Genomic DNA, 12,765 nt, shown 5'->3' with positions numbered 1-12,765 from the left:
TTTCGCCTCCCACCTCTTTTTGGCCTCTACTTTCTTGTTGGCCTCCCACCCCTTTTTGGCCTCCCACCTCTTTTTGGCCTCAACTTTCTTGTTGGCGTCCCACCTCTTTTTGGCCACTACTTTCTTTTTGGCCTCCCACACCTTTTTGGCCTGTGCTTTCTTGTTGGCCTCCCACCCCTTTTTGGCCTCCCACCTCTTTTTGGCCTCTACTTTCTTGTTGGACTCCCACCCCTTTTTGGCCTCGCACCCCTTTTTGGCCTCTACTTTCTTGTTGGCCTCCCACCTCTTTTTGGCCTCTACTTTCTTGTTGGCCTCCCACCCCTTTTTGGCCTCCCGCCTCTTTTTGGCCTCTGCTTTCTTGTTAGCCTCCCACTCCTTTTTGGCCTCCCACACTTTTTCGGCCTCTACTTTCTTGTTGGCCTCCCACCTCTTTTTGGCCTCTACTTTCTTGTTGGCCTCCCACCCCTTTTTGGCCTCCCACCTCTTTTGGGCCTCTACTTTCTTGTTGGCCTCCCACCCCTTTTTGGCCTCTACTTTCTTGTTGGCCTCCCACCCCTTTTTGGCCTCCCACCTCTTTTTGGCCTCTACTTTCTTGTTGGCCTCCCACCCCTTTTTGGCCTCCCACCTCTTCTTGGCCTCTTCTTTCTTGTTGGCCTCCCACTCCTTTTTGGCCTCCCACACTTTTTCGGCCTCTACTTTCTTGTTGGCCTCCCAACTCTTTTTGGCCTCTACTTTCTTGTTGGCCTCCCACCCCTTTTTGGCCTCCCACCTCTTTTTGGCCTCTACTTTCTTGTTGGCCTCCCACCTCTTTTTGGCCTCTACTTTCTTGTTGGCCTCCCACCCCTTTTTGGCCTCCCACCTCTTTTTGGCCTCTACTTTCTTGTTGGCCTCCCACCCCTTTTTGGCCTCCCACCTCTTTTTGGCCTCTACTTTCTTGTTGGCCTCCCACCCCTTTTTGGCCTCCCACCTCCTTTTGGCCTCTACTTTCTTGTTGGCCTCCCACCTCTTTTTGGCCTGTACTTTCTTGTCGGCCTCCCACCCCTTTTTGGCCTCACACCCCTTTTTGGCCGCTACTTTCTTTTTGGCCTCCCACCTCTTTTTGGCCTCTACTTTCTTGTTGGCCTCCCACCCCTTTTTGGCCTCCCACCTCTTTTTGACCTCTACTTTCTTGTTGGCCTCCCACCCCTTTTTAGCCTCCCACCTCTTTTTGGCCTCTACTTTCTTGTTGGCCTCCCACCCCTTTTTGGCCTCCCACCTCTTTTTGGCCTCTACTTTCTTGTTGGCCTCCCACCCCTTTTTGGCCTCTACTTTCTTGTTGGCCTCCCACCTCTTTTTGGCCTCTACTTTCTTGTTGGCCTCCCACCCCTTTTTGGTCTCCCACCTCTTTTTGGCCTCTACTTTCTTGTTGGCCTCCCACCCCTTTTTGGCCTCCCACCTCTTTTTGGCCTCTACTTTCTTGTTGGCCTCCCACCCCTTTTTGGCCTCCCACCCCTTTTTGGCCTCTACTTTCTTGTTGGCCTCCCACCCCTTTTTGGCCTCCCACCTCTTTTTGGCCTCTGCTTTCTTGTTGGCCTCCCACCTCTTTTTGGCCTCCCACCTCTTTTTGGCCTCTACTTTCTTGTTGGCCTCCCACCCCTTTTTGGCCTCCCACCTCTTTTTGGCCTCTACTTTCTTTTTGGCCTCCCACCCCTTTTTGGCCTCCCACCTCTTTTTGGCCTCTACTTTCTTGTTGGCCTCCCACCCCTTTTTGGCCTCCCACCTCTTTTTGGCCTCTACTTTCTTGTTGGCCTCCCACCCCTTTTTGGCCTCCCACCTCTTTTTGGCCTCTACTTTCTTGTTGGCCTCCCACACCTTTTTGGCCTGTGCTTTCTTGTTGGCCTCCCACCCCTTTTTGGCCTCCCACCTCTTTTTGGCCTCTACTTTCTTTTTGGCCTCCCACCCGTTTTTGGCCTCCCACCTCTTTTTGGCCTCTACTTTCTTGTTGGCCTTCCACTCCTTTTTCGCCTCCCACCCCTCTTTGGCCTCTACTTTCTTGTTGGCCTCCCACCTCTTTTTGGCCTCTACTTTCTTGTTGGCCTCCCACCCCTTTTTGGCCTCCCACCTCTTTTTGTCCTCTGCTTTCTTGTCAGCCTCCCACTCCTTTTTGGCCTCCCACACTTTTTCGGCCTCTACTTTCTTGTTGGCCTCCCACCTCTTTTTGGCCTCTACTTTCTTGTTGGCCTCCCACCCCTTTTTGGCCTCCCACCTCTTTTTGGCCTCTACTTTCTTGTTGGCCTCCCACCTCTTTTTGGCCTCTACTTTCTTGTTGGCCTCCCACCCCTTTTTGGCCTCTACTTTCTTGTTGGCCTCCCACCCCTTTTTGGCCTCCCACCTCTTTTTGGCCTCTACTTTCTTGTTGGCCTCCCACCCCTTTTTGGCCTCCCACCTCTTCTTGGCCTCTTCTTTCTTGTTGGCCTCCCACTCCTTTTTGGCATCCCACACTTTTTCGTCCTCTACTTTCTTGTTGGCCTCCCAACTCTTTTTGGCCTCTACTTTCTTGTTGGACTCCCACCCCTTTTTGGCCTCTACTTTCTTGTTGGCCTCCCACCTCTTTTTGGCCTCTACTTTCTTGTTGGCCTCCCACCCCTTTTTGGCCTCCCACCTCTTTTCGGCCTCTACTTTCTTGTTGGCCTCCCACCCCTTTTTGGCCTCCCACCTCTTTTTGGCCTCTACTTTCTTGTTGGCCTCCCACCCCTTTTTGGCCTCCCACCCCTTTTTGGCCTCTACTTACTTGTTGGCCTCCCACCTCTTTTTGGCCTCTACTTTCTTGTTGGCCTCCCACCCCTTTTTGGCCTCCCACCTCTTTTTGGCCTCTGCTTTCTTGTCAGCCTCCCACTCCTTTTTGGCCTCCCACACTTTTTTGGCCTCTACTTTCTTCTTGGCCTCCCACCCCTCTTTGGCCTCCCACCTCTTTTTGGCCTCTACTTTTTGTTTGCCTCCCACATCTTTTTGGCCTCTACTTTCTTGTTGGCCTCCCACCTATTTTTGGCCTCTACTTTCTGTTTGGCCTCCCACCCCTTTTTGGCCTCCCACCTCTTTTTGGCCTCTACTTTCTTGTTGGCCTCCCACCTCTTTTTGGCCTCTACTTTCTTTTTGGCCTCCCACCTCTTTTTGTCCTCTACTTCCTTGTTGGCCTCCCACCCGTTTTTGGCCTCCCACCTCTTTTTGGCCTCTACTTTCTTGTTGGCCTCCCACCCCTTTTTGGCCTCCCACCTCTTTTTGGCCTCTACTTTCTTGTTGGCCTCCCACCCCTTTTTGGCCTCCCACCTCTTTTTGGCCTCTACTATCTTATCGGCCTCCCACCTCTTTTTGGTCTTTCACCTCTTTTTGGCCTCTACTTTCTTGTTGGCCTCCCAGCTCTTTTTGGCCTCTACTTTCTTTTTGGCCTCCCACCCCTTTTTGGCCTCTACTTTCTTGTTGGCCTCCCACCCCTTTTTGGCCTCCCACCTCTTTTTGGCCTCTACTTTCTTTTTGGCCTCCCACCCCTTTTTGGCCTCCCACCTCTTTTTGGCCTCTACTTTCTTGTTGGCCTCCCACCTCTTTTTAGCCTCTACTTCCTTGTCAGCCTCCCACCTCTTTTTGGCCTCCCACCTCTTTTTGGCCTCTACTTTCTTGTTGGCCTCCCACCCCTTTTTGGCCTCCCACCCCTTTTTGGCCTCCCACCTCTTTTTGGACTCTACTTTCTTGTTGGCCTCCCACCCCTTTTTGGCCTCCCACCTCTTTTTGGCCTCTACTTTCTTGTTGGCCTCCCACCCCTTTTTGGCCTCCCACCTCTTTTTGGCCTCTACTTTCTTGTTGGCCTCCCACCTCTTTTTGGCCTCTACTTTCTTGTTGGCCTCCCACCCCTTTTTGGCCTCTACTTTCTTGTTGGCCTCCCACCCCTTTTTGGCCTCCTACCTCTTTTTGGCCTCGGCTTTCTTGTCAGCCTCCCACCCCTTTTTGGCCTCCCAGCTCTTTTTCGGCCTCTACTTTCTTGGTGGCCTCCCACCTCTTTTTGGCCTCTACTTTCTTGTTGGCCTCCCACGCCTCTTTGGCCTCCCACCTCTTTTTGGCCTCTACTTTCTTGTTGGCCTCCCACCTCTTTTTGGCCTCTACTTTCTTGTCGGCCTCCCACCTCTTTTTGGTCTTCCACCTCTTTTTGGCCTCTGCTTTCTTGTCAGCCTCCCACTCCTTTTTGGCCTCCCACACTTTTTCGGCCTCTACTTTCTTGTTGGCCTCCCACCCCTTTTTGGCCTCCCACCTCTTTTTGGCCTCTGCTTTCTTGTTGGCCTCCCACCTCTTTTTGGCCTCCCACCTCTTTTTGGCCTCTACTTTCTTGTTGGCCTCCCACCCCTTTTTGGCCTCCCACCTCTTTTTGGCCTCTACTTTCTTTTTGGCCTCCCACCCCTTTTTGGCCTCCCACCTCTTTTTGGCCTCTACTTTCTTGTTGGCCTCCCACCCCTTTTTGGCCTCCCACCTCTTTTTGGCCTCTACTTTCTTGTTGGCCTCCCACCCCTTTTTGGCCTCCCACCTCTTTTTGGCATCTACTTTCTTGTTGGCCTCCCACACCTTTTTGGCCTGTGCTTTCTTGTTGGCCTCCCACCCCTTTTTGGCCTCCCACCTCTTTTTGGCCTCTACTTTCTTTTTGGCCTCCCACCCGTTTTTGGCCTCCCACCTCTTTTTGGCCTCTACTTTCTTGTTGGCCTCCCACCCCTTTTTGGCCTCCCACCTCTTTTTGTCCTCTGCTTTCTTGTCAGCCTCCCACTCCTTTTTGGCCTCCCACACTTTTTCGGCCTCTACTTTCTTGTTGGCCTCCCACCTCTTTTTGGCCTCTACTTTCTTGTTGGCCTCCCACCCCTTTTTGGCCTCCCACCTCTTTTTGGCCTCTACTTTCTTGTTGGCCTCCCACCTCTTTTTGGCCTCTACTTTCTTGTTGGCCTCCCACCCCTTTTTGGCCTCTACTTTCTTGTTGGCCTCCCTCCCCTTTTTGGCCTCCCACCTCTTTTTGGCCTCTACTTTCTTGTTGGCCTCCCACCCCTTTTTGGCCTCCCACCTCTTCTTGGCCTCTTCTTTCTTGTTGGCCTCCCACTCCTTTTTGGCATCCCACACTTTTTCGTCCTCTACTTTCTTGTTGGCCTCCCAACTCTTTTTGGCCTCTACTTTCTTGTTGGACTCCCACCCCTTTTTGGCCTCTACTTTCTTGTTGGCCTCCCACCCCTTTTTGGCCTCCCACCTCTTTTTGGCCTCTACTTTCTTGTTGGCCTCCCACCCCTTTTTGGCCTCCCACCTCTTTTTGGCCTCTACTTTCTTGTTGGCCTCCCACCCCTTTTTGGCCTCCCACCCCTTTTTGGCCTCTACTTACTTGTTGGCCTCCCACCTCTTTTTGGCCTCTACTTTCTTGTTGGCCTCCCACCCCTTTTTGGCCTCCCACCTCTTTTTGGCCTCTGCTTTCTTGTCAGCCTCCCACTCCTTTTTGGCCTCCCACACTTTTTTGGCCTCTACTTTCTTCTTGGCCTCCCACCCCTCTTTGGCCTCCCACCTCTTTTTGGCCTCTACTTTTTGTTGGCCTCCCACATCTTTTTGGCCTCTACTTTCTTGTTGGCCTCCCACCTATTTTTGGCCTCTACTTTCTGTTTGGCCTCCCACCCCTTTTTGGCCTCCCACCTCTTTTTGGCCTCTACTATCTTATCGGCCTCCCACCTCTTTTTGGTCTTCCACCTCTTTTTGGCCTCTACTTTCTTGTTGGCCTCCCACCTCTTTTTGGCCTCTACTTTCTTTTTGGCCTCCCACCCCTTTTTGGCCTCTACTTTCTTGTTGGCCTCCCACCCCTTTTTGGCCTCCCACCTCTTTTTGGCCTCTACTTTCTTTTTGGCCTCCCACCCCTTTTTGGCCTCCCACCTCTTTTTGGCCTCTACTTTCTTGTTGGCCTCCCACCTCTTTTTAGCCTCTACTTCCTTGTCAGCCTCCCACCTCTTTTTGGCCTCCCACCTCTTTTTGGCCTCTACTTTCTTGTTGGCCTCCCACCCCTTTTTGGCCTCCCACCCCTTTTTGGCCTCCCACCTCTTTTTGGCCTCTACTTTCTTGTTGGCCTCCCACCCCTTTTTGGCCTCCCACCTCTTTTTGGCCTCTACTTTCTTGTTGGCCTCCCACCCCTTTTTGGCCTCCCACCTCTTTTTGGCCTCTACTTTCTTGTTGGCCTCCCACCTCTTTTTGGCCTCTACTTTCTTGTTGGCCTCCCACCCCTTTTTGGCCTCTACTTTCTTGTTGGCCTCCCACCCCTTTTTGGCCTCCTACCTCTTTTTGGCCTCTGCTTTCTTGTCAGCCTCCCACCCCTTTTTGGCCTCCCAGCTCTTTTTCGGCCTCTACTTTCTTGTTGGCCTCCCACCTCTTTTTGGCCTCTACTTTCTTTTTGGCCTCCCACGCCTCTTTGGCCTCCCACCTCTTTTTGGCCTCTACTTTCTTGTTGGCCTCCCACCTCTTTTTGGCCTCTACTTTCTTGTCGGCCTCCCACCTCTTTTTGGTCTTCCACCTCTTTTTGGCCTCTGCTTTCTTGTCAGCCTCCCACTCCTTTTTGGCCTCCCACACTTTTTCGGCCTCTACTTTCTTTTTGGCCTCCCACCCCTTTTTGGCCTCCCACCTCTTTTTGGCCTCTACTTTCTTGTTGGCCTCCCACCCCTTTTTGGCCTCCCACCTCTTTTTGGCCTCTACTTTCTTGTCGGCCTCCCACCTCTTTTTGGTCTTCCACCTCTTTTTGGCCTCTACTTTCTTGTTGGCCTCCCACCTCTTTTTGGCCTCTACTTTCTGTTTGGCCTCCCACCCCTTTTTGGCCTCCCACCTCTTTTTGGCCTCTACTTTCTTGTTGGCCTCCCACCTCTTTTTGGCTTCTACTTTCTTTTTGGCCTCCCACCTCTTTTTGGCCTCTACTTCCTTGTTGGCCTCCCACCCGTTTTTGGCCTCCCACCTCTTTTTGGCCTCTACTTTCTTGTTGGCCTCCCACCCCTTTTTGGCCTCCCACCTCTTTTTGGCCTCTACTTTCTTGTTGGCCTCCCACCCCTTTTTGGCCTCCCACCTCTTTTTGGCCTCTACTTTCTTGTTGGCCTCCCACCCCTTTTTGGCCTCCCACCTCTTTTTGGCCTCTACTTTCTTGTTGGCCTCCCACCTCTTTTTGGCCTCTACTTTCTTGTTGGCCTCCCACCCCTTTTTGGCCTCTACTTTCTTGTTGGCCTCCCACCCCTTTTTGGCCTCCTACCTCTTTTTGGCCTCTGCTTTCTTGTCAGCCTCCCACCCCTTTTTGGCCTCCCAGCTCTTTTTCGGCCTCTACTTTCTTGTTGGCCTCCCACCTCTTTTTGGCCTCTACTTTCTTGTTGGCCTCCCACGCCTCTTTGGCCTCCCACCTCTTTTTGGCCTCTACTTTCTTGTTGGCCTCCCACCTCTTTTTGGCCTCTACTTTCTTGTCGGCCTCCCACCTCTTTTTGGTCTTCCACCTCTTTTTGGCCTCTGCTTTCTTGTCAGCCTCCCACTCCTTTTTGGCCTCCCACACTTTTTCGGCCTCTACTTTCTTGTCGGCCTCCCACCCCTTTTTAGCCTCCCACCTCTTTTTGGCCTCTACTTTCTTGTTGGCCTCCCACCTCTTTTTGGCCTCTACTTTCTTTTTGGCCTCCCACCCCTTTTTGGCCTCCCACCTCTTTTTGGCCTCTACTTTCTTGTTGGCCTCCCACCCCTTTTTGGCCTCCCACCTCTTTTTGGCCTCTACTTTCTTGTTGGCCTCCCACCCCTTTTTGGCATCCCACCTCTTTTTGGCCTCTACTTTCTTGTCGGCCTCCCACCTCTTTTTGGTCTTCAACCTCTTTTTGGCCTCTATTTTCTTGTCGGCCTCCCACCCCTTTTTGGCCTCCCACCTCTTTTTGGCCTCTACTTTCTTGTTGGCCTCCCACCTCTTTTTGGCCTCTACTTTCTTTTTGGCCTCCCACCCCTTTTTGGCCTCCCACCTCTTTTTGGCCTCTACTTTCTTGTTGGCCTCCCACCTCTTTTTGGCCTCTACTTTCTTGTTGGCCTCCCACCCCTTTTTGGCCTCCCACCTCTTTTTGGCCTCTACTTCCTTGTTGGCCTCCCACCCCTTTTTGGCCTCCCACCTCTTTTTGGCCTCTACTTTCTTGTTGGCCTCCCACCCCTTTTTGGCCTCCCCCTCTTTTTGGACTCTACTTTCTTGTTGGCCTCCCACCTCTTTTTGGTCTTCCACCTCTTTTTGGCCTCTACTTTCTTGTTGGCCTCCCACCTCTTTTTGGCCTCTACTTTCTTTTTGGCCTCCCACCCCTTTTTGGCCTCTACTTTCTTGTTGGCTTCCCACCTCTTTTTGGCCTCTACTTTCTTTTTGGCCTCCCACACCTTTTTGGCCTGTGCTTTCTTGTTGGCCTCCCACCCCTTTTTGGCCTCCCACCTCTTTTTGGCATCTACTTTCTTGTTGGCCTCCCACCCCTTTTTGGCCTCCCACCTCTTTTTGGCCTCCACTTTCTTGTTGGCCTCCCACCTCTTTTTGGCCTCTGCTTTCTTTTTGGCCTCCCACACCTTTTTGGCCTGTGCTTTCTTGTTGGCCTCCCACCCCTTTTTGGCCTCCCACCTCTTTTTGGCCTCTACTTTCTTGTTGGCCTCCCACCCCTTTTTGGCCTCCCACCTCTTTTTGGCCTCTACTTTCTTGTTGGCCTCCCACCCCTTTTTGGCCTCCCACCCCTTTTTGGCCTCTACTTTCTTTTTGGACTCCCACCTCTTTTTGGCCTCTACTTTCTTGTTGGCCTCCCACCCCTTTTTGGCCTCCCACCTCTTTTTGGCCTCTACTTTCTTGTTGGCCTCCCACCCCTTTTTGGCCTCCCACCTCTTTTTGGCCTCTACTTTCTTTTTGGCCTCCCACCCCTTTTTGGCCTCCCACCTCTTTTTGGCCTCTACTTTCTTGTTGGCCTCCCACCCCTTTTTGGCCTCCCACCTCTTTTTGGCCTCTACTTTTTTGTTGGCCTCCCACGCCTTTTTGGCCTCCCACCTCTTTTTGGCCTCTACTTTCTTGTTGGCCTCCCACCCCTTTTTGGCCTCTACTTTCTTGTTGGCCTCCCACCTCTTTTTGGCCTCTACTTTCTTGTCGGCCTCCCACCTCTTTTTGGTCTTCCACCTCTTTTTGGCCTCTGCTTTCTTGACAGCCTCCCACTCCTTTTTGGCCTCCCACACTTTTTCGGCCTCTACTTTCTTGTCGGCCTCCCACCCCTTTTTGGCCTCTACGTTCTTGTTGGCCTCCCACCTCTTTTTGGCCTCTACTTTCTTGTTGGCCTCCCACCCCTTTTTGGCCTCCCACCCCTTTTTGGCCTCTACTTTCTTGTTGGCCTCCCACCCCTTTTTGGCCTCCCACCTCTTTTTGGCCTCTGCTTTCTTGTTAGCCTCCCACTCCTTTTTGGCCTCCCACACTTTTTCGGCCTCTACTTTCTTGTTGGCCTCCCACCTCTTTTTGGCCTCTACTTTCTTGTTGGCCTCCCACCCCTCTTTGACCTCCCACCTCTTTTTGGCCTCTACTTTCTTGTTGGCCTCCCACCTCTTTTTGGCCTCTACTTTCTTGTCGGCCTCCCACCTCTTTTTGGTCTTCCACCTCTTTTTGGCCTCTACTTTCTTGTCAGCCTCCCACTCCTTTTTGGCCTCCCACACTTTTTCGGCCTCTACTTTCTTGTTGGCCTCTCACCCCTTTTTGGCCTCCCACCCCTTTTTGGCCTCTACTTTCTTGTTGGCCTCCCACCCCTTTTTGGCCTCCCACCTCTTTTTGGCCTCTGCTTTCTTGTCAGCCTCCCACTCCTTTTTGGCCTCCCACACTTTTTCGGCCTCTACTTTCTTGTTGGCCTCCCACCTCTTTTTGGCCTCTACTTTCTTGTTGGCCTCCCACCTCTTTTTGGCCTCTACTTTCTTGTCGGCCTCCCACCTCTTTTTGGTCTTCCACCTCTTTTTGGCCTCTGCTTTCTTGTCAGCCTCCCACTCCTTTTTGGCCTCCCACACTTTTTCGGCCTCTACTTTCTTGTCAGCCTCCCACCACTTTTTGGCCTCCCACCTCATTTTGGCCTCTACTTTCTTGTTGGCCTCCCACCTGTTTTTGGCCTCTACTTTCTTTTCGGCCTCCCACCCCTTTTTGGCCTCCCACCTCTTTTTGGCCTCTACTTTCTTGTTGGCCTCCCACCTCTTTTTGGCCTCTACTTTCTTGATGGCCTCCCACCCCTTTTGGGCCTCCCACCTCTTTTTGGCCTCTACTTTCTTGTTGGTCTCCCACCTCTTTTTGGCCTCTAATTTCTTGTCAGCCTCCCACCTCTTTTTGGCCTCTACTTTCTTGTTGGCCTCCCACCCCTTTTTGGCCTCCCCCCTCTTTTTGTTCTCTACTTTCTAGTTGGCCTCCCACGTCTTTTTGGCCTCCCTCCTCTTTTTGGCCTCTACTTTCTTGTTGGCCTCCCCCCTCTTTTTGGCCTCTACTTTCTTGTTGGCCTCCCACCCCTTTTTGGCCTCCCACCTCTTTTTGGCCTCTACTTTCTTGTTGGCCTCCCACCTCTTTTTGGCCTCTACTTTCTTGTTGGCCTCCCACCCCTTTTTGGCCTCCCACCTCTTTTTGGCCTGTACTTTCTTGTCGGCCTCCCACCCCTTTTTGGCCTCTACTTTCTTGTTGGCCTCCCACCCCTTTTTGGCCTCCCACCTCTTTTTGGCCACTACTTTCTTGTTGGGCTCCCACCTCTTTTTGGCCTCCCACCTCTTTTTGGCCTCTACTTTCTTGTTGGCCTCCCACCCCTTTTTGGCCTCCCACCTCTTTTTGGCCTCTACTTTCTTGTTGGCCTCCCACCTCTTTTTGGCCTCTACTTTCTTTTTGGCCTCCCACACCTTTTTGGCCTGTGCTTTCTTGTTGGCCTCCCACCCCTTTTTGGCCTCCCACCTCTTTTTGGCATCTACTTTCTTGTTGGCCTCCCACCCCTTTTTGGCCTCCCACCTCTTTTTGGCCTCCACTTTCTTGTTGGCCTGCCACCTCTTTTTGGCCTCTACTTTCTTTTTGGCCTCCCACACCTTTTTGGCCTCCCACCCCTTTTTGGCCTCTACTTTCTTGTTGGCCTCCCACCTGTTTTTGGCCTCTACTTTCTTGTTGGCCTCCCACCCCTTTTTGGCCTCCCACCTCTTTTTGGCCTCTGCTTTCTTGTCAGCCTCCCACTCCTTTTTGGCCTCCCACAGTTTTTCGGCCTCTACTTTCTTGTTGGACTCCCACCTCTTTTTGGCCTCTACTTTCTTTTTGGCCTCCCACCCCTTTTTGGCCTCCCACCTCTTTTTGGCCTCTACTTTCTTGTTGGCCTCACACCCCTTTTTGGCCTCCCACCTCTTTTTGGCCTCTACTTTCTTGTTGGCCTCCCACCCCTTTTTGGCCTCCCACCTCTTTTTGGCCTCTACTTTCTTGTTGGCCTCCCACCCCTTTTTGGCCTCCCACCTCTTTTTGGCCTCTACTTTCTTGTTGGCCTCCCACGCCTTTTTGGCCTCCCACCTCTTTTTGGCCTCTACTTTCTTGTTGGCCTCCCACCCCTTTTTGGCCTCTACTTTCTTGTTGGCCTCCCACCTCTTTTTGGCCTCTACTTTCTTGTCGGCCTCCCACCTCTTTTTGGTCTTCCACCTCTTTTTGGTCTCTGCTTTCTTGACAGCCTCCCACTCCTTTTTGGCCTCCCACACTTTTTCGGCCTCTACTTTCTTTTTGGCCTCCCACCCCTTTTTGGCCTCCCACCTCTTTTTGGCCTCTACTTTCTCGTTGGCCTCCCACCCCTTTTTGGCCTCCCACCTCTTTTTGGCCTGTACTTTCTTGTCGGCCTCCCACCCCTTTTTGGCCTCTACTTTCTTGTTGGCCTCCCACCCCTTTTTGGCCTCCCACCTCTTTTTGGCCTCTACTTTCTTGTTGGCCTCCCACCTCTTTTTGGCCTCCCACCTCTTTTTGGCCTCTACTTTCTTGTTGGCCTCCCACCCCTTTTTGGCCTCCCACCTCTTTTTGGCCTCTACTTTCTTGTTGGCCTCCCACCTCTTTTTGGCCTCTACTTTCTTTTTGGCCTCCCACACCTTTTTGGCCTGTGCTTTCTTGTTGGCCTCCCACCCCTTTTTGGCCTCCGACCTCTTTTTGGCATCTGCTTTCTTGTTGGCCTCCCACCCCTTTTTGGCCTCCCACCTCTTTTTGGCCTCCACTTTCTTGTTGGCCTCCCACCTCTTTTTGGCCTCTACTTTCTTTTTGGCCTCCCACACCTTTTTGGCCTGTGCTTTCTTGTTGGCCTCCCACCCCTTTTTGGCCTCCCACCTCTTTTTGGCCTCTACTTTCTTGTTGGCCTCCCACCCCTTTTTGGCCTCCCACCTCTTTTTGGCCTCTACTTTCTTGTTGGCCTCCCACCCCTTTTTGGCCTCCCACCTCTTTTTGGCCTCTACTTTCTTGTTGGCCTCCCACCCCTTTTTGGCCTCCCACCTCTTTTTGGCATCTACTTTCTTGTTGGCCTCCCACACCTTTTTGGCCTGTGCTTTCTTGTTGGCCTCCCACCCCTTTTTGGCCTCCCACCTCTTTTTGGCCTCTACTTTCTTTTTGGCCTCCCACCCCTTTTTGGCCTCCCACCTCTTTTTGGCCTCTACTTTCTTGTTGGCCTCCCACCCCTTTTTGGCCTCCCACCCCTTTTTGGCCTCTACTTTCTTGTTGGCCTCCCACCTCTTTTTGGCCTCTACTTTCTTGTT

Source organism: Mycteria americana, chromosome 8 (assembly GCF_035582795.1).
Source record: "Mycteria americana isolate JAX WOST 10 ecotype Jacksonville Zoo and Gardens chromosome 8, USCA_MyAme_1.0, whole genome shotgun sequence".
Classification (NCBI taxonomy): Eukaryota; Metazoa; Chordata; class Aves; order Ciconiiformes; family Ciconiidae; genus Mycteria; species Mycteria americana.
This window is presented reverse-complemented; position numbering follows the sequence as displayed.